The sequence below is a fragment of the Periplaneta americana genome, chromosome 7 (assembly GCF_040183065.1).
Source record: "Periplaneta americana isolate PAMFEO1 chromosome 7, P.americana_PAMFEO1_priV1, whole genome shotgun sequence".
Classification (NCBI taxonomy): domain Eukaryota; kingdom Metazoa; phylum Arthropoda; class Insecta; order Blattodea; family Blattidae; genus Periplaneta; species Periplaneta americana.
In genome coordinates, this window is record NC_091123.1 from 161,305,393 (window position 1) to 161,326,787 (window position 21,395).

Here is a 21,395-nt window from a genome sequence, read left to right on the forward strand (position 1 = left end):
GAAATGGTGTCATCTCCGAACAGCATTTCATTCTCATTTAACTGCGAGTAGCAAGGGAACTGATAGCAGATGCCCGGAAGGTGTATGAAGACCGATCCTTGCAGTAAATGAGTGGCGGGAACTAAATAGTCACGTCCCTTAGCTGTGATGACTCTGCTGGGACCGCAGACAACTGGACATCCGGGAATTCATCTCGAGGGAAAGAAGCTACAACCGCTCATCACCACGCTCACAGCGTCACTTGAATACCCAGAGAAACACGGACTTCAATTAATAACGTGGGATTACACTGACCGTCGGCGTCGTATGTTTCAGACTCTGCTCCTCTGTATCACTATACAAGTAAACAACACGTACCCAAGAAAGCGCTACAAGCAGATCTAATTATTCTAAGAGATATAGATGTATGTTTGAGACTCTGCTCCTCTGTATCACTATACAAGTAAATAATACGTACCCCAGATAGCGCTACAAGCAGATCTAATTATTCTGAGAGATATAGATGTATGTTTGGGACTCTGCTCCTCTGTATCACTATACAAGTAAATAATACGTACCCAAGAAAGCGCTACAAGCAGATCTAATTATTCTAAGAGATATAGATGTATGTTTGAGACTCTGCTCCTCTGTATCACTATACAAGTAAATAATACGTACCCCAGATAGCGCTACAAGCAGATCTAATTATTCTGAGAGATATAGATGTATGTTTGGGACTCTGCTCCTCTGTATCACTATACAAGTAAATAATACGTACCCAAGAAAGCGCTACAAGCAGATCTAATTATTCTAAGAGATATAGATGTATGTTTGAGACTCTGCTCCTCTGTATCACTATACAAGTAAATAATACGTACCCAAGAAAGGGCTACAAGCAAATCTAATTATTATAAGATAAATAGATGTCGAATGTTTCAGACCTCTCTCCTCTGTATGACTATACAAGTAAATAACACGTACCTAAGAAAACGCTGCAAGAGGATCTAATTATTCTAAGAGATATAGATGTATGTTTCAAACTATGCTCCACTATATGATTATACAAGTAAATAATAAGCACCCAAGAAAGCGCTACAATCAGATCTAGTTATTCTAAGAGATATAGATGTTTTATGTTTCAGACCATGCTCCTCAGTATCATTATACAAGTAAATAACACGTACCCAAGAAAACGCTACAAGCAGATCTAATTATTATAAAAGAAATAAATGTAAGAAGAAGAATTGTAAATATAGATATAATTACATAGTTAGAAATAGTAATATAAACTGAAGTCTATACAGAGTGAACAGTAAATAATGCTATTAATTTCAAGGGGTTATTCTTTGAGACATTTCAAACAAAAATATTTATCTTAGAATGCATATTGTAATATTCAGATAGTCAATGTTAGGATATGATATGATATGATATGATATAATATAATATAATATAATATAATATAATATAATATAATATAATATAATATAATATAATATAATATAATATAATATAATATTGTTTTATTCAGTCTACATGACATATCAAATCTAAAAAGTCAATGACACTTATCTATGCAAGCGATCATTGTGTTCTATACAAATATAATTGAACAGCGAACGTTTTCGCCCTTCGGGCATCATCAGGCTTTACATGCAATATCTTATACATTTAGTCTATAGTATGGACGACCTGAAATGTAAGTAATTTTGATAACTTTTAACTGATTTAACATCACGACATATTGAAATTTTCTACATAACATCTAATATATTTCAGATCGATTTCAGCATACCAAGTTTGAACCACTGAGACAAGATTAGCAGGAAACATCTAATTAACAATTATGAAGTTTAAATGAGGAATAAACGTTTTACTATGTTCACAGTTTTACCATTTAAACTCAACACAGCAGTGCAACCACAATTTTTACCTCAGTATTATATATAAATGTTATATCTGTACATTAATTTTAGATATAATTACTACAAGCCAATTTTAAATAAAAAAAAACAGTTTATTTCATTATTAAATGGTTGTATTTCATTAGTTCCATACTATAGACTAAATTATGTATAAGACATTGCATGTAAAGCCTGATGATGCCCGAAGGGCGAAAACGTTCGCTGTTCAATTATATTTGTATAGAACACAATGATCGCTTGCATAGATAAGTGTCATTGACTTTTTATATTTGATATGTCATGTAGACTGAATAAAACAATATTATATTATATTATATCAAAAATATTTAATACAATTTTGCTCGTTTTCTCCTTCATATGTGCAGTAATTCGATCCGAACAAATGAAAAACAGTAAAATTTCTTTGTAATGCAATCGGTGTAATGGTGCGCATGGCAGCTGACGGGGTTTCAGTTCACTGCAGTTGAAATGATTTTGGTCCTCTTTTAAGAAAAAGAAAACATTACAAAAATTATTGTTTTGATCAAGTGTAATGTCCCTAATGCCATATGAAATTAAAGAATATCAACGTATTTTATACAATAATATACAATTTATAACATATTATACCCTATATTGAACGCACGGCTCCTGAGGGTTAATATTAAAACAACCGATTCGCCAACATCTAATCACTGACCTCCTGAATGGAAGTGGATAGATAATATGGCTTCTTTGTCTCCGACTGAAATTTTAAATCGGATATGAAAAAAGACGATTCTACACTTCAATGAGTTAATAATAATAATAATAATAATAATAATAATAATAATAATAATAATAATTTATAACTACATTAAATATTAAATATTTATAATATATTAGGAGAAAATCCACAAACGATTAGGGAAAACACGGGAATTTTACTTGAAGCAAGTAAAGAGATAGGTTTGGAAGTAAATTCCGAAAAGATAAAGTACATGATTATGTCTCGCGACGAGAATATTGTACGAAATGGAAATATAAAAATTGGAAATTTATCTTTTGAAGGGGTGGAGAAGTTCAAATACCTGGGAGCAACAGTAACAAATATAAATGACACTCGGGAGGAAATTAAACACAGAATAAATATAGGAAATGCCTGTTATTATTCGGTTGAGAAGCTTTTGTCATCCAGTCTGCTGTCGAAAAATCTGAAAGTTAGAATTTATAAAACAGTTATATTACCGGTTGTTCTGTATGGTTCTGAAACTTGGACTCTCACTTTGAGAGAGGAACAGAGATTAAGGGTGTTTGAGAATAAGGTGCTTAGGAAAATATTTGGGGCTAAGAGGGATGAAGTTACAGGAGAATGGAGAAAGTTACACAACACAGAACTACACGCATTGTATTCTTCACCTGACATAATTAGGAACATTAAATCCAGACGTTTGACATGGGCAGAGTATGTAGCACGTATGGGCGAATCATAAATGCATATAGAATATTGGTTGGGAGGCCGGAGGGAAAAAGACCTTTAGGGAGGGCGAGACGTAGATGGGAAGATAATATTAAAATGGATTTGAGGGAGGTTGGATATGATGATAGAGAATGGATTAATCTTGCTCAGGATAGGGACCAATGGCGGGCTTATGTGAGGGCGGCAATGAACCTCCGGGTTCCTTAAAAGCCAGTAACTAAGTAATAATAATTTATAACACTGACAAATTCTATAAATAATAAGTATAAATAATATCTGATTTAAACTGTTATATTGGCAACACTTACAACCAGTTTTTCCCGTAATTCCTATTGGAACACATTTAGCAACGCTCTGGCCTTGATGCGGCAAACTGACGAATTTTCATGATGATATACCGTACTTTGCATCGTGAGAGTTACGTCGCCTTGGTCAGTCCAACATGGAGAAAATTCATTCGGGAATCGAACACGACTGAAAGACTTGGATTACACATGTAATGGAATGAACTGATCAATATTTACTCGGGTCCAATTGTGTGGAATAAGCTCTTGCAGATTCCGCGTGTAATTCTGTTGGCACACAAGTGTGAATGGATCGAAGATTGAGGTGAAGGTTAATTCCTCATTTCCTCTGGCCACAAGGAGTGAGGAGGCAATCGAATGCTTTACCTCCGAGTGGGATTTCAATACAGCGACCAAAAGCAATCGGGCAAATGATGTAGTGAAGTACGGTTTTCAAATTAAAACCAGTTCTGCAGAGTCGAGTGTTTTTCTTTCGAGCTTAAACGCAAATTAAATAATCCATAATTGAACTACACTGAAAACCATAATTACTTAAATGCTTAGGCCCGATTGTATAAACCATTTAATCTTAGATCAGAGGTTAAATTGATCCTTGTTTCAGCTGAACTTGGAATTTTGTGTTGTATAAAGTCTAATCTGAGATTAATTTGCCTCAAACTAAAGTCAACTTTGACTGAAGAAATTTCTCCGATTAAGTTAGATGATCCAAGTTCAGTTATTTCTTTTCTGTTTGAAATATACGAGTGACAGATTGTGCAAATAAAATATCAATTATTATTAATATTAATAGATATGATAGGTACATTTATAAATATTTCTTTCAATTTCTTGCCTTAATACACAAACAATCTTATATTTTATAAGGCTCTATCGTGTTCAGCAGTATCAAATAACATAACCTATAATTATATTATGTTTATAACAACCATTAATTATTAATGGATATGATAGGTACATTCATAAATTTTCAATTAACTGTATTACTAAACGAAAATTGTCGTTTTATAAAGCTTTATTACGTTTAGCAGTATCAAACACCATAACATGATAACAATTCGGAGAACAGTCAACCTTCTTCTTATTGTCCGCCATTATTTACATAGCACAAAAAACCAGTGTCTCCAACAGAGTGTACGGAAAGTCGCCAAAAAGTAATTGTAAAGTCGCTAGATTTCTCATTATCAACAAGGAAAGATTGACTTTTGTCACTATGGGGTGCTAAAAAGGTCGCTAAATCCCTATTTAAGCAATATAAAAGTTAAAAGAAATTGTTGTTGAAAAAGAGTTAAAGTCGCTAGATTGGCAACACTGAACAAACCTGTCCGCGCATCACGTATTTCACCTGTTTATGCGATGTTGCCAAATCCTTTTCACGTGAACTTAGATTGCATTTGAACCAAGGTAATTTGATCGCAGAAAAGTTTTATACAATAGAAGAAGTGTCTGAACTCGGTTCACTTTTCGATCTTCGATCAAAGTTGATCTTTAGTCACGGAGTTTTATACAACTAGGCCTTAGAGCTCTAGATAAACAACATTATCAGCAGAGTCCTCTGGGGTGGCTGAGTGGTCAGACCTTCAGCCTGTTACGTACGCGGTCCGGGTTCGAGTTGAAAAATCCATAGTGACATTTGTGGAGGAATAGTTCGTAGTTGGTGTTTTTCTCGGGGTTTTCCCAGAACGCCGACTGGCGACACACGGAAGGGGCTAGTGATGAGGTGGGTTGCCTACGCAAAACATAGATATGCAGCGAACCTTAGTGTAGTCAGCCGATGTGGGTTTGGGAATGCGCCTAGTTTGAGGATTAGCGTAATAAATTTAATGCCATACTTGACAATTGTAATGTTTTGTTCTCTGACTTAAGCACCGAAATCTCGAACAAATTATAACGTGTTTATAAATATGTTTGCAATGTTCGAGGATACGATCATTTTTCCAATACAGTAGAACCCCTATTATCCGTGGTAATGAAAAGAGTCGACTGAACGGTTAATCGAAAAAATCGGATAATTCGTACCATAAAATATTTTCATAAATTATGTGAATAACACTTGAACGTTCGTCATTTTCTCCGTGGTCTTGTGTTTAACACGCTTGGTAGTGAATCAGAAATCCATCAATTTAAGTTCGGTTGTTGACGACGTGTTCTTGAGGGGGTAAGAAAACTCCTTGTAATGACTGTCATCAGAAAGATAGGAATAGTAGAGGTCTCATTCAAAAGCTGCATGACGAGAGAACTAAAAAGAAGAATTGCATCAGCATGGAGAGCTTTCTGGTCACTGCAATTCGTACTCCTTGACAAGAAACTGAACCGCAAACTAAAGCTGGAGGTGCTGCAATCCTGTATCCTCCCAACCTTACTGTACGGCTGTCAGACCTGGAAACTGACCGTGAACCAGAAGACGCAGGTTCAGATCTGCCAGCGCAAAATGGAGAGGAAAATCCTAGGACTCTCCCTCAGAGACAAGATTTCCAACACCAGACTCAAGCAGATGACAAACACCAGAGACATGGCACAGCAAGGGGAGCGCCTGAAATGGAAATGGGGAGGTCACGTGTCGAGACTTCAAGGCTGCAGATGGGCGCATATTTCCACCACGTGGGACCCACGCATCGGGAGGCGAAACCGAGGAAGACCTGGAACCAGATGTTCGGACTTCTTCAAGAGCCTAGCTGGACCCCTGTGGTCCAGAACAGCCAAGAACCGAGAAGAATGGAGATCGCTACAGTTTGCAAGTATCGAGTGAGAGTGCAAGTGTAGACACACGAACGACGAACAAAACTTATATAGAACAGAACCTACCGTCATGAGGATTAGCTCACCGCATGATCTCTAAAGAGCTCCCCTTTTTAGGACGCCATAGCCCTTCACAGGAAATCCAAAGGCTATTTCATTCATGTTGTAGATTTACATACTTTATATACTTTATCTTAGATTTTTATTAAATCAGTCTCATATTGTGATGAAAGATGACCAACAGTTTCTCTTTCTCCAAACCACTTAATTACGTGTATTTTGTTCGATACTTAGCACAACACGTTTTCTTTTAACACTCATGGAATACATTTTATATAGAAGTTGCAGAGTATGGCAACTTGTACAGTAGACAAACTGCGTAAGTGTAAAAGCTTGTAATAACACTCTCAATAAAAAAATACGTATATTGATAGGCCTATAGCATACAATAGTATCTATTTCATATGTTTCTGCAGCAAAAAAAAAAAAAAAATAAAATAAAGGGAGAGAAAGACAGTCCGGTAATCCGCCAATCGGTTCATAGGGTGCCGGATAATCGAGGTTCTGCTGTATTTATCCTGGCTCTGTCTCAACGACAGTGTGAAGTTCTGTCTTCTCTGTTATTTCAAATTCTGCGTACCTCAACCCCAAGCTGTCGTCTCGTCTTGTATATTTATGTTCCAACCATAACCTAAATACTCGATCTCAGATCACCGGTACATTGAGAATACCTATCACAACACTTCCCGATAATCTACATTATCCACCGTTTCAATTGCTCGTCACTGGAATTCCGTACGTCATACGTAAGGGGTTGTTAGACATTTAGTAATTTCAAAACCCGGTTGTCAAATAGACTGCTTAGACTGTGAGCTTTCCTAAAATATAATTTTTCTAATATGATTTCTATTTTTGATATATAATTTTCTCTATTATTTTAACAAGTACTTCGACTTACATTGGTGTAACTACTTTATTCTTAGAATTTATGGGGTAATAGTTCTCATACTAATAAGATACTTATGTTACAAAAAAACTATTAGAATTATAACTAATTCATCAATGAAGGCACACTGCAGACAGTTATTTGTAAATGAAAAAATTATGACTGTAACATCACTGTATATTTATCAAGCCCTAAATTTCGTCAAAGAAAATTCACATATATTGACACATAGGAATGATGTTCATATATACAACACCAGAAACCGTGACCTTTTTGACATACCTAAGTGTAGGCTGACTAAAACAATGAATAATTATTTTATTATGTCGTTAAAAATAGCAAATAAATTTCCGAAATATCTTTTTAATCTGGAAAGGAAGTCTTTTAACAGACTTGTCTCTGGTTGGTTAATCAACAAACCATTTTATGAAATTAATGTGTTTTTTAATGTTAACGTTGTTGAGAGTTTTTGAATTAATTTTAATGTTTTGTTGTTTACTGACTTTGTCAATTGCACTATGTTGTGTGCTCTGACTGTACAACACTGACTATACTTTCTGAATTGCATGTAAGTACACTTGCCATCATTTTGATATTATTATTATTATTATTATTATTATTATTATTATCATTATTATTATTATTATTATTATTATTTTGTTCTTGTATTTCTGCCATTTTTATATTTACCATTGTTCTTATACTGGTTGAGTGGAAGAGAAATGGTCGTAACTCTGCAAGAATGAATAAATAAATAAATAAATAAATAAATAAATAAATAAATAAATAAATAAATAAATAAATAAATAAATAAATAAATAAATAAACAAATAAATAAATAAATAAATAAATAAATAAATAAATAAATAAATAAATAAATAAGTAACTAAGTAAAAAATAAATGAAAGGTCTCAGTACTTGGTTACAGTGCTCCCTTTCCGAAAAGTCCATTCCATTATCAGCATAAGAAGCAAATATGTACTTGATACAACATCGTAAAGTCAATTTTAGCAATAAAATTTTGTAACTTCAAATCTGACATTTTTAAAAAGGAATTAATGTAACCACGTGCAAGACAAGAAAGCAATGGAAATGCGTAAATGAGCTCAAGAATTTAAAGCATATTCTTTTTCTTTCTTTCTTTACCGACATAATTTTCAGGCTCTTCAATATTCAGTCTTTATTAATTGTATTAAATCTCTAAGTTAATAAATTACTTTGATAGCAAATGCTCGAACTAATTTTTAGATAGTTTAAAACTCTAATAGGTTTAAAGTCGACGAAACTTTCCAGTGTTTCGAACTTTGTGAAACAAAGCCCTAGTTCCATTCTAAAGCTGTAATTTTAAGGAAATTTCTGTTCCTCTGGTCATAATTCAAAAGCAGACTTAATAATTATTACTGAATATTGTGTCATCAAATATTGTAGAAATGCACAATAATGACGCTCTTTTAATCATTAGCATTATAAACAAACTTAAAACCGTTGAAAGGTATATACGAGAATTTGAATTAGAATACCATTGAAAATGAAGACCGTATGTCATCCATCGTACATAATACTGGTCTCTATATGCTTCAGGATCTCATAACTGTGTAACTACTGTGAGAGTCAAGAAATATAATAATAATAATAATGATAATAATAATAATAATAATAATAATAATCCGTGGCGCTACAGCCCGTGGAGGGCCTAAGACCGACCAGCCGGCTGCTGGCCTCACGCCCACATGCCGAAGCAGAGGTGGACGATCATCCAACCAGAATGAAGGTATCGTGTGGTTAGCACGAAGATCCCTCAGCCGTTACAGCTGGCTTTCGCAACCGGATTTCGCTACCTATCGTAGCTCCCCAAGTGCATCACGATGCTGAGTGGGCACCGGTTCCATACACTGGCCGAAATTTCATGAGAAAATTTCTTCTCCCATGAGGATTCGAACCTGCGCGCATTCCGTAACGCGAGTCCTAGCCAGGATGCCTTAGACCACGACCCCACGGCGCGGGACGCAATTAAATTACTTTTGTAAATATTACATAATATTTAAAATGTACTGTTGTAGCAATTTATTATGTTAGGATTAAATGGGTCCGTCTAATGCTTATCTATTAATATTGTATTGATATATTACAGTATTAATAGATAAGCATTAGACGGACCCATTTAATCCTAACCTATTGTACTTTGCTTATTGGTCAAAACTTCAACAAAATGAAAAAAAATCAACAAAATGAAATTATTATGTGCTAAGATTTGTAACAATTCATCCCTACCGACTTTGCCAAAGGCTTTTTTGAAATCAATGAAGGCAAGATGTATTTCTATGTTAAACTCTCTATGTTTTTCAATTAATAATTTTATTGAGAAGTATCCATCGCAGCAGAATCGACTTCCATGAAAGCCATTTTGCTATTCGGAATATTAAAATAGCTAATAATTACCTGTAAAATAATATAAAGTTTGGATAATTTTTTACAATCGTAAAACATTTACAAAATAAAGTATAGCCTACAATTAATTAGATATCTGTATGATTCTTTTAGTGGAATGTTTTAAAAGACCTACATTAACAACACAGTCTAGGGTCTTTTACCTATTCATTCAATATTAAATTCTCTAAAATGTTTGATTAATGAAAAAGTATCGAAGTTTATCATCATTAAAAACCCTTTCCATCAAAGCTTTAAAAATGACGTCACAGCAGCTAACAATGACAAGTATGTGAATTAAAATTTCTGTATCGAAGTGTATTTTAAAGGAAAAATAATTTAAAAAATTAAAGTTACGGGAAGTTACAATAAAAGTTTAATGCTATTTAAAAATCCTGTGCACCGCAGCTTAAAAATGGCGTCGAAGCAATATTGAAAAGATCATAGATGTTCATTATATTTTATGTAATATATTCTACATAATTCATAAAATATTTTAAAGGCTTTTTTAGATTTAGGCCTACTGGTTTTTCACAATGTTTAACCATCGTCTCCTCGAAATTCAAGTTGCTTTCATCAGTAAGTATATATCGTCGTTATTCCTGCAATAATTCCTATGTGACATATTTATCGATTTTCAGATTATTAAATAACTTAAATATATTTCTTTCTTTCGAAAATGTAAGAATTCACACTCTTCTATGTACCATTGCCATAGTATGAATAAATGTTTTCGTTTCCTATTGAAAAAAGTTATATTTTGCGCATAGGAGTTATTGCAGGAACAACGACGTTATAAACAAAGACATCTTTCCAATCTTTAAAAATCGGACATAGCCTATGTTTATAGAAACTACGATTTACACAGTAAACTGAGGGATCATATCGTCAAGTTATTCACGTTCGTAATGAATCACCCTGTAGAAATAATTTTAATGCGAGATGATCGTTCGCAAATTTCAAAGGAATAAACGGTAAATAACGACTTTTTACAACAAGAGAAGGCTGTAATAACTCTACACGCTTATCAAGGAACGAGTTATCTCTTTTCACACAACGGTTTAATCCATTGAGTTTGTTAAAATATTTCACAGCTGAGCTCAATTCATACAGCTTACAGCGTGGCTTGTTGCTGGCAGAGGTGTATACGTGCGTTTTAGGAATAGGAGTTCCTGAACGTTATTTATGCCCGATTTATCTTGCCAAATTTTCTGCTGACGTCCGCAGCAATGTCCCCCCCCCTGTTCCCGCAGAGAGCTGTACTCTACTTACCGACAGCGTCCACTGTTGAGAGATCGAAGCGCTGAATCCCCATTCTAACCCCTACAGCGCCTGGAAGAAGAGAAAGAACATTAGAGAGTAGGGAACACAGATAACGATGTCTGAGTGACAGTATTCAAAAAGAGAAGAATGGACAGAGAAGAAAGATAAAGTAGCTCAGAGGAAGACAACGGCAGTGACCCCTGGCGAAACGACAGCAAGAAAAAATAATTGGACCTCTCATCTGTAATAAGGGCACGACAATTGGTAGGAAGACGTCTTGCGTTATCTAAGAGCGCTGATGCAATTCTCAGACCAGTGACTTGAGAACAAGGAGCTCGAAGTCATTTTCATCTATAATCTTGTCAGGAGTTCAGTTCCTACAGATGACAGGATTCTTACATTTCTATGTGATCTTCATAATTATTATTATTATTATTATTATTATATTGTTGTTATGAAGATAAAAAGAATTGTCATTGCATTATATTAATTGTGTATTGTATTGTATTATATTAATTATGTTATATTCATAGCAATGTAGTAATTTTCTATCATACTGATTGAGTGGAAGAGAAGGCCGAATGGCCTTAACTCCGCCAGTTAAAATAAATTATTATTATTATTATTATTATTATTATTATTATTATTATTATTATTATTATTATTATTATTATTATTATATTTAATTTATCTAACTAGCTAGCTAGCTAGCGAATACAAATTAAAATTATAAAACAAAAATGTATCTAGCTACTACCGTAAGAGCCAGGCTCGTGTACGGTGTGGTCTTAGCCAATAATATAACATAAAATTTACAAGGACAGTTTACTAAATGCAGTAAGTAACTTAATTCAAACCAATAAATAACACACAGCAGCAAAAAAAAAAAAAAAAAGAAGAAAGAGAAAAAGAAAAAGAGAGAAAAACACATTTAATATAAATTGATAATCACACAGAAGCCAGTGATGTTCAATAAAACATGAATATAGTTGGCAGAAATAAAAAGTAAAAAATACACACATTTGTTAACATTATATATCATGAATAATTTCATAAATTTCTCTTTTTCAAGCTTCAATTTTAAATTATTTCAAATTTGGAAAATGGTTTGTAATTTTATTATAAAGTCTTGGGCCGAAACTAGCACCATGTTTAAGAGCTGCACTTGTATGACGTTGAAGCTCAATTAATGGGAAAGTAGACTTCTGTCTTCGAGTACGATATTCATTTCGATTATATTTATGTTTTATTTGATTTCTGTGGTAGTAAGTTAGTAAACTATATTTATAATTTTTTTTTCAATACTTAATACTTTAAAATCTGTATAAATTAAATTTGTTGGGCAATCCATATTTTTTGGTTAGACAAATTTTTATTAATCTTCTGAGTAATAAAATTAATGGATTAAGTACAGATGATGCTACTCCACCCCAATTTATTACACCATATTGTATTAATGATTGTACTAAAGCTAAAAATAATATTCTTAATGTCTCTTTTGTGATAACATTTCGGATTAGGCTATTATGAATTTATAAATTGCCTTTCTTATACTTGTACACATAAAATCAATTTTTTTTATCCCAATTATTAAACGAGTTATTCTTGTATATTTGATCTTGAAAACAAGCCTGAGGATTTCAATGAAATGGGGTGAATATACCGTTTTCGGGTGTGATAAAATGAATTAGTTAGGTCTCGACTTTGGGACATTCATGTACGACCGATATTATAAAAACTTTCTTTTAAACCTTAAGTTAATTTTCACGTTCTAGTTCCCGCGCTCCGGCAAGCTTCTCGCTAATTGTGAATGCTCACATTTAAATACATTTACATTAACAATATTTCCGTTCTCGTTGTCATTTCCGTTCCCCGTTTATTGTGGACCAGCCTTAATCTTGACACATAAATGATGTTAAAAAGAAAATTCATTTGACTGTCTATTTATTATGAATCAGTCCAAAAGTGAATAGCATGTAAAAACAAGTACTTTCGCCTTATCCGGCAACATCGGTAGAAATTAAATATGCATTAACGTAAAAATAGCAAGTGCACCAAATAGGCTTCTTAAAGTATCATAAAACATATTAAAAGAGCTTAAATAACACTGAGTTAATAAACGAATGATGAAACTTATAAAGTTGTGTACTTATAATGTGGTATATTAGGTGAGACAACTTAAAATTAATTAGGAATACAAAAACCACTAAATCTATACTAATAATAAATCTGTAGTTGAAATTTTTCTGGTAATTTTCGATTTTCCAAAAATAATTGGTCCTAACATATATAATTAACCACCCTGAAACCGAAAATCGCTTTTTTCAAATTTTTGTTTGTATGTCTGTCTGTCTGTCTGTATGTTTGTTACCTTTTCATGCGATAATGGCTGAACGGATTTCGATGAAAATTGGAATATACATTAAGTTCGTTGTAACTTAGATTTTAGGCTATATGGCATTCAAAATACATTATTTAAAAGGGGAGTTATAAGGGGGCCTGAATTAAATAAATCGAAATATCTCGCTTATTATTGATTTTGTGAAAAATATTACATAACAAAAGTTTCTTTAAAAATAATTTCCGATAAGTTTTATTCCTTGAAAAAGTTTGATAGGGCTGATATTTAATGAGATAAATGAGTTTTAAAATTAAAATAACTGCCATCTAAGGAAGAGTAATGAATTAAAAAACAAATGACTTCGTCTACAAGGGGCCTTGGACAAAACAATCGAAAGCTATGAAAGATAGCCTACAAAGAATGTTTGTGTGTTTGTAAGAAGTAATATCGGAAGCTAAATTAACTGATTTGTATAATTAATTATTAATTCACCATTGGAAAGTGTAGTTTCTCTAGATGGACATAATGCTATAATGTTATTACAGTAACTTCTGAGTGAATCGAGGACAGGTAAGATTAAAATAGCTTCTTATGCACAGAAAACTTGATAGGCTATTCTGTACATTCGTTTCCTGTATTTCCTAAAATAATTTTTATGACCAAATGAGTGCTCTCTGGATCAAAATGATCGCATTTTAATTATGCAAATACAATTTAAATTAAGTAACGTAATAAACGATTTATCCTTATATCAAACACGAATATTCCCTGGATCAAATGTCCTATTTTAATTATGTAATTACTTTATATTTATTTCTAACGGGTGCAGCGGAGCGCACGGGTACGGCTAGTATTACAATATGAATCAATGTTCATGGAAAGCATAATGAAATGTACTGTACATGACTTAGTACCAATAAATTAAATTTTCAATTCGTGAGGTGGGATGTCGCCGAAGAAAAGCTTAATGATAAATATTTATTTTTTTATTGGGTTATTTTACGACGCTGTATCAACATGTAAGTTATTTAGCGTCTGAATGAAATGAAGGTGATAATGCCGGTGAAATGAGTCCGGGGTCCAGCACCGAAAGTTACCCAGCATTTGCTCGTATTGGGTTGAGGGAAAACCCCGGGAAAAACCTCAACCAGGTAACTTGCCCCGACCGGGATTAGAACTCGGGCCACTTGGTTTCGCGGCCAGACGCGCTGACCGTTACTCCACAGGTGTGGACGCTTAATGATAAATATCTTACATAAGATTACATTGTGTGTAAATACGCCAATGAAATGAGTATGGTTGTTGAAGTGCTGTGAAAACGTGTCCTGTAACGTAAGAGAACAAAAATTTAGAAACCAAGTAGTGGGTGTTAAGAGTAAAAATTATTAGACTATCAAATGAAAATGGGAATTTAAAAGATGTAATGTGGAGCAGAACTTACGTGTGATTCTAAACGACGTTACGTGTTTATACAACGTTTCACTATAACCGCAGTTCAACAATTGACTCAGACAAATATGGCTTTAAAGATAACTTACAAATGGAGGGAGATTCAAGTCAAAAAGTAGGTAGGAGTTCTATTGGCTGCAGTATTTTATAATGGGTTTGGATACGTTCATAAACTGTTCATTGATTAGTGGAATGTTGCTATTGTGAAATATTGCCATGTCTAATTCTTAATTCATGATCGTTTTCAATCAAATGTGTCGCGTTTTTACATTTTTTTCTACGATATTTCAATTCTCCTTTCAGTTCTTTATATCTACTTGTAAAATTTCTCTTAGTTTGGCCTATATACAAAAAAAAAAAAAACTTAAACCTTGGTTTAACTTGGGTTTAACTTGATTGGCAGTCCTCTGCCGTTTAAACTGCAGTTCAAAATTGTTCAACAGTGCAAAATGCAGTTCTCGCTATACACATAGATATTGCATATGTTTTTCAAGAATTTATTAGTGACGATGAGCAGGTGATCTACAGGGTGTCCCAAAAGTCTCCATACATATAGAATATCAGTTCAAAATGTGTGTCACACAATGTGCTCAATGTAACGGCTTTCGATAGTCAGGCACAGGTCAGTGAATGTGTTCCAAGTTCTTCCGTTGCAACAGCTGCAACATGTCCGTCGTCACATGACAGGCATTGACGATAAGGACTTGACTTGTGTTGGGGGAAAATCAAGAAATGTCAATTTTAGCGATTTTATAGTATACAGCGCATTCTAGTAGGTAGCAACTGGAACTACAGAACTGTCCAATCACAGAAAAAAAAATTAAAAGTGGAAATGTTCGTGTAAGGTAACGTTAGACATTTAGTGCACAGATGTTGGGTATGTATCTTGATGCTAAACTAAGGTGGAACAGCCATGTCAGTTATGTATGTAAAATAATTTCTAGAGTAATTTATCTCTTGAGAAGTCTCATGTACAAGATTCCCAAACATTATTTAAAACAAGTTTACTATACACTATTTGAAAGTGTTATTACATATGGATTACTTTTATATGGAAATAGTTTGGACCTTTCAAACATTCTGTTACTGCAGAAAAAGGCAGTTCGTATTTTAACAATGTCACCACCCAGACTATCATGTAGATCTCTTTTCAAAAATGAAAAAAATATGACAGTCTACAATCTACAGTATATATTTTTGAACTTTTAATATATGTAAACAAGAATATTACTAATTATACAGGTATAGTAGATCTGCAGCGATATGAAACCAGAAATAATGATCATTTAAACGTACCACATGTCAGGTTGCAAAAAACACAATCAAGCTATGTAATTACTGCAATAAAAGCATATAAAAATATACCAACAAATATAAAGGCACTTCATGAAACACAATTTAAACTTCAGATTAAGAGATGGCTACAAAATAATCCCTTTTATAATATGAATTAATTTTTTGAAAATGATGTATTTTAGTTAAATTTAATAATTTTTTTACTCTTTTAATATTTTAAATATTTATACATTGTTTTTTATATTATTACATTGACGAGGCCTCTTGTACTCTTCTACCTTCAGGCAAATAAAGAATATGAATATGAATTTAAAGCCAGGAATTTTCAGGTATTTTTACTTCTTTTCTCGATAATGATGTTTCGTGACATTCTTTGTTTTCCCCCCTATACCTTTCAGATGTTGAGAACTCGGGTTTTCTCCTGCTAGACCTACGACTTAAGATGACCCCAGAGGTAAAATTCAAGGAGTGTGAGATCTGGCGAGAGGGTTGACCACATTGAGCACACTATGTGAAATTTTTATTCTGAACTTATTTTTGAAGACTTTTGGAACACTCTGTATATTATTGAACGACCACGGCGGCCAAGAATGTTTCGAATAGAGTGCATCACTTTGAAATATGAAATGAACACGAGTTTTAAGATAAAGTAGATTCAGGCTTTCGAAGCAGAAAGTCTCATCTTGTTGAAACCCGGATACTTCATGCAACGAAAAGGTAAGCAAAAGTAAAAGGCTTTGAATGTAAAGATAATTTGAAAATATAAACGATTTACTTTTTATTTATAAGAAACCAGCTGTGTAGAACAATTTACCGACTGAGTCGTTGCTCAGAGTGCGCCCTAGGAAGAAACGAATAAGGGAAAACAAAAATATTTAAAGAAGGAAAGAACTGATTTAGTATATAAATACGTTAATTAATGAAGACTACCAGAAGGAAGAAAGCTGGAGAAGTAAATAAGGGAAATTATAATAAATAAAAAATAAACAAGAAGAAAGAAAAGAATGATTTGAAGCAGTAGTTGAACTGAAATTTGCAGAAAAAGGAGTAAATTAATTCCTTTTTAAAAATACGCTTACACCGGGGAAGTACTTTGTTTTGGTTTTCAAGATTGTGCGTTGCTACACGTGGGCATCTGATTCAATCGCCTAACTAATCTAGAAAAACATCACAACTAACAGGAAATGTAATAAAATAAAATTAAATCCAATGTTTACATTTCATTGAAATTTGGATTTTATAACAAAAATTTCTAAAAAATATTGTATATGCCTACGTGTACTTCAGCCTACAGTCTATTGTGTTTGCCTTTGTGAAGTTTTAATATTATTTTTGCTTGAAAAAAATTTATCCACTATTGTTGATTTTGTTTAACTTCATCAGAAGCTACCATAAATGCCCGAAGACAAGCTCACAAGCGCGGTTGAGTACACACAGACAGATGATAACTGTTTATTACACGAAAATATTTTCTCTCTGCGAATGAAGGTTGTTTATTAGAAGGCCTCTCCATATTTCTGTAATACAGAGCGTTCGCCTACGGGTGAGGCCAGGAAAGCGGCATGTACTGATACGCCGCTTTGTGCGAGCAGTTGTTGAGACACCCTCGACAATCAAGGACATCAAGGTCGACAAGTTATCAGTTGTGAGCCAGATGTTGCAGTATTTAACACATTACAGTGCAGTTCCTTGACACAGTTCCTTAAATATATTCAGCGTCTGTGTAAAATTTGTTAACAATGCAAAACGCAAAATTCACGCTTGAACAGAGAGTTTTTATGTATGATGCATAGGCCAATGTGAAAACAGTCATGTAGAGAGGTGTCTAGGCAATTTGAAGTGAAATATTCGGGTGTTCCAATTCAGGGTAGAGAAACTGTTAGACGTCTTGTTAACAAATGAAGGACAACAGGGTCGATAAATGCTACAATTCCTAAGCGAAAACGAAGAGTATTGACGGGAGAAAAAATCGATGAAATCAGTGCATCATTTACACGCTCTTCTAATAAATCTCTAAGACGTGTTTCACAGGAAGTTAGTGTTTCAAAAACATCAGTCTTTACTGCTGCTAAAATTTTAAAATTAAAACCCTACAGAGTATAGTATAGAAAGCGGAAGCTTACGGATAGACGATTCCCGCAAGCGACACCGCAGGCAGGCCGCTTTCCTGGCCCCACCCGTAGGCGAACGCTGTATTTTAAGACATTTGGAAGTAAAGATATGTAACAATTCTGCAATATACATCAATAAAACATCTAGTTATTTTGACATGACTTTCTAATATTTTCCACGAACACGGACGATTCAAATTTACTCCTTCATTAAATTAAAATACTGTTTACTCAAGATTTATGCCTAGCTTTTAAAGCAAATTTTATGTTTACATTAAGTCTTACTTTTTTTTTTTACTTCTGTCGAAATTATCATATATACGTATGTATTTATTTACACTGCAAGTGGGCAAACACCCAATGGCAGTGGTAACTTAATTACTTACTTACTTTTAAGGAACCCGGAGGTTCATTGCCGCCCTCACATAAGCCCGCCATTGGTCCCTTTCCTGAGCAAGACCAATCCAGTCTCTATCATCATATCCCACCTCCCTCAAGTCGATTTTAATATTATCTTCCCATCTACGTCTCGGCCTCCCTAAAGGTCTTTTTCCCTCCGACCTCCCAACCAATATTCTATATGCATTTATGATTCGCTCATACGTGCTACATACTCTGCCCATCTCAAACGTCTGGATTTAATGTTCCTAATTATGTCAGGTAAAGCATACAATGCGTGCAGTTCTGTGTTGTGTAACTTTCTCCACTCTCCTGTAACTTCATCCCTCTTAGCCCCAAATATTTTCCTAAGCATCTTATTCTCAAACACTCTTAATCTCTGTTCCTCTCTCAAAGTGAGAGTCTAAGTTTCACAAGCATACAGAACAACCGGTAATATAACTGTTTTATAAATTCTAACTTTCAGATTTTTCGACAGCAGACTGGATGATAAAAGTTTCTCAACCGAATAATAACAGACATTTCCCCACATTTATTCTGTGTTTAATTTCCTCCCGGGTATCATTTATATTTGTTACTGTTGCTCAAAGATATTTGAACTTCTCCACCTCTTCAAAAGATAAATTTCCAATTTTTATATTTCCATTTCGTACAATATTCTCGTCACGAGACGTAATCATATATTTTGTCTTTTCGGGATTTATTCCAAACCTATCTCTTTACTTGCTTCCAGTAAAATTCCCGTGTTTTCCCTAATCGTTAGTGGATTTTCTCCTAACATATTCACGTCATCCGCATAGACAAGAAGCTGATGTAACGCGTTCAATTCCAAACCCCCCCTCTGTTATTCTGGACTTGCTAAAATATTGTTTACTCATCATTTATGCCTAGCTTTTACAGGAAGTTTTATGTTTCCATTAAGTCTTACTTGTATATTATTTGTCAAAAATATCATATTACGTATGTATCTATTTACACTGCAAGTGGGCAAACACCCGGTGGCAGTGGTAACTTAATTACACACAATAAAAATAATAAACAAGACAGGGAGGCCACAGAGTCTCAGAAGGTGACATTGTGATACAATTTTGAACTCGTCTTAATGTGTGGAATCAATGTAACATGATTAAAGTATGTAGTGTTATTTGAAAAATTCATGACGTCACGTGTATCTTGTACCGTAATGTAGTTACATGCACCAAATATCCACACTCATGTTAGCCCCTCGTTCTAACATGACGCTCAAAAACAAAAATGCCAATACTTATCCAAACAAAAAAGTTATAATAAGTGCACAAGATAAATGGGACAACCTGTATATATTGTATGTTCATGCAGAATGAACAGTAAGTAATATTATTAATTTCAAGGGGTTGTTCTTTGAGGTATTTAAAATCAAAAGCTTTAATAACATTTTTCTCGTTTTTGCTTCCTTTTCGAGAAAAAAATTATTTTATATGAAACATTTCTTAGCGTGTTTTGGAATAACTACTGAATTAATTCCCAATATGCTCAATCAATTTAATAGAGCAGCATTTTATTTAGTGTTCCGCCTAAGGGCAGTTATTTCACTGCAAACCCAGCATTCCCCAGTCTATCCTCTTTTCTGCCTTCCTCTTTGTCTCCGCATATGATCCATATACCTCAATGTAGTCTATCATCTGATATCTTCTTCTGCCCCGAACACTTCTCCCGTTCACCATTCCTTTCAGTGCATCCTTCAGAAGACAGTTTCTTCTCAACCAGTGACCCAGCCAATTCCTTTTCCTCTTTGTGATCAGTTTCAGTATCATTCTTTCTTCATACACTCTTACCAACACAGCTTATTTTTATTTATTTTTTTATTTTATTTATTTCAAATATACAGAATAAAGAAATATAATTACAAAACAAACAAAGAGAAATACAAATAAAATAGTACAAGCAATATAAAAAGAAGCTACAGTAGGCTAGTATTAACAAAATTTGAGACCGAATGAGCAGCGCTCGTGCTCGGTGCAGTTCAGATATAATATTAAAATAAAAAATAATAATATAAATAAATAAGTAAAATAAAATAGGAACTAAAATATAATTACAGCGGCAATGGAATTATATAATATAATATTAACACTATAGAAGAATAATATCGCACGTGAAAAGTAGGACTAATATATATTTCAAAATTATAGAATACAAATATAATATAGGTTGATTAATTCATACACATAGGCTATAAATTTATTTAATCAAATTGAAGATATTAACACGTTTCCAATTTTCTTGTTATATGTTAGTGGGTTACATGTTAGAAGTTCTGGGTGTAATTTAGTTAAAGCATTGTACAACCGAGGGCCAAAATTTATGCTATGCTTTAGACCAGCAGATGTGAGGCATTTAGGTTCTACTAATGTTGAATTAATATTTCGTCTTGTGTCATAATTGTGTGTCTGTAATACAAACTTATTACGATTTTTATGATCAAATTTTAACAGCGTATACTTATAAATTTGTTCAATATTAAATACATTAAATTCAGAATAAATTAATTTAGTTGGATAATCGAAACGTTTCTTCAAACAAATTTTAATTATTCGTTTTTGTAGTAAATTTAACGGACTAAGATTAATTTTTGTACTTCCACCCCAAACAATTATACCATATTGAATGATAGACTGAATAATGGCCAAATAAACATTTCGTAGAACTCTAATAGGTAAGTAGCATCGAAGATTAACGAATTTATAAATTGTTTTACGAAGCCTCTTACAAAGATAAGTAATGTTATGAGGCCATTTTAA

At 33.5% G+C, this 21,395-nt stretch overlaps 1 protein-coding gene across 1 annotated transcript in view; it reads right to left on the minus strand.

Annotated features, from left to right (window-relative positions):
* The window catches only part of LOC138703658 (GTP-binding protein Di-Ras1), a 1,052,070-nt gene that overhangs the window by 403,429 nt on the left and 627,246 nt on the right, over positions 1 to 21,395 (minus strand). The window contains exon 5 of the mRNA XM_069831720.1: positions 11,029 to 11,088. The gene's annotated coding sequence lies outside the window, so the exon portion shown is untranslated. The remainder of the gene's footprint in view (positions 1 to 11,028; positions 11,089 to 21,395) is intronic.